Source organism: Etheostoma spectabile, unplaced genomic scaffold (genome assembly GCF_008692095.1).
Source record: "Etheostoma spectabile isolate EspeVRDwgs_2016 unplaced genomic scaffold, UIUC_Espe_1.0 scaffold420, whole genome shotgun sequence".
Taxonomy (NCBI): Eukaryota; Metazoa; Chordata; class Actinopteri; order Perciformes; family Percidae; genus Etheostoma; species Etheostoma spectabile.
This window is the reverse complement of record NW_022605606.1, coordinates 278,508-279,754: the sequence shown is the minus strand read 5'-3', so window position 1 is coordinate 279,754 and position 1,247 is coordinate 278,508. Positions and strand designations below refer to the sequence as shown.

General features: G+C 42.7%; 1 long non-coding RNA gene across 1 annotated transcript in view; it reads right to left on the bottom strand.

Annotated features, from left to right (window-relative positions):
• The window catches only part of LOC116686633 (uncharacterized), a 16,407-nt gene that overhangs the window by 9,889 nt on the left and 5,271 nt on the right, over positions 1-1,247 (bottom strand). The window lies entirely within an intron of this gene.

Below are 1,247 nucleotides of genomic sequence, written 5' to 3'. Positions count from 1 at the left end.
CTTCACGTTTCTCAAAATGGAGCTACCAATAATCAGAGTTTGTTTCTCAGCGGATGTCTCGCTGAGTGGGGAAAATCTGTTAGAAATGTGAACAGCCTGGTGGTGGTCCATGGCCTTTGAAAGCTTACAACTATTTTTGCCACGAACAGTCACCCTGCCATGCTTTCCTGGCTGCTCAGGAGTTGCCGGGGGACGGCTACCAGAGGCTAACTCAGGCTCATGCCGGCCCGCACCGACTACCGGGGGATGGTTAGCTACAGTAACTAATGACTGATCTATCATGGTGCAGATCCGGACTTCTAACTCACTATCTCTAAAGGTTTGTTCGAACCAAACCAAAGCTAACGTTTAGGGAACGTTTCCCTCCTGTTTAACGTTCTCTAACGTTAGAGAACCAACCAACGGTAACGTTCCCCTGCGGTTGCGCCGTACCTTTACACAACGTTCCCGTTGGTTGTTTTGGTTGTTCTGAGTTAGAAGTAGCATGGTTTGCTGTCACTTGATTTATTCACTCAAAAATGATTCGACTTATAAAATTTAAGAAAGTAAACAGCATAGCATTTATTTATGCTGATATCAATTAGCTTAAAACAGTACTTTTGCTTGACTTCGTTTTTTTAACTGTCTTAGTGAAACAACTTAAAGAGGAATCTCATCAATGGGACGTTTTTCAACACTAATAATTCACTTCTTTATTCAGTTTGAAAACCTAACCGTTACAACCCCACACCAGTAGGGCCGCTGCTCTGAGCAGACCGATTCTCCGTTAGAAAAGAAAAGCGACGGGACCAGGACCACGCGGCTCAGCTCACGGAGAGGTAAGCAAAATACTTTGCAGTTAAATGATGTTGTGGTTGTAATGGAGGTTTGTTGGTTTAACATTAACTCTTTCCCTCGTATGGCTTTGTTATATTCCGTTCTTGTTAGTTGACCAAAAATAAAGTTGGCTGAAGTCAACAACTAACTTTAGTTAGTTTTCAACTTCGTCCGCCATTATGCTTGCTAGTCATGCAGTGAGCTGCTCCAAATCTTTTCTTTTAGTAAACTATTTGTGCCAAAACCATGTTCTCAATGCTGATTCATGTGTTGAGCCCCCAGGTGAGACTGGAGTAAAGTTTCATGTTGTGTCGAGCCTTCTTAGTGTTTTAAAAATGTTGATTTGATGCTATCATAGAAGGCCCCTAGCACTCCATTCAAAAGGCGAGGCCAGAGTTGTGCTTTAGATGGATTGCATAAATCTTGCACTT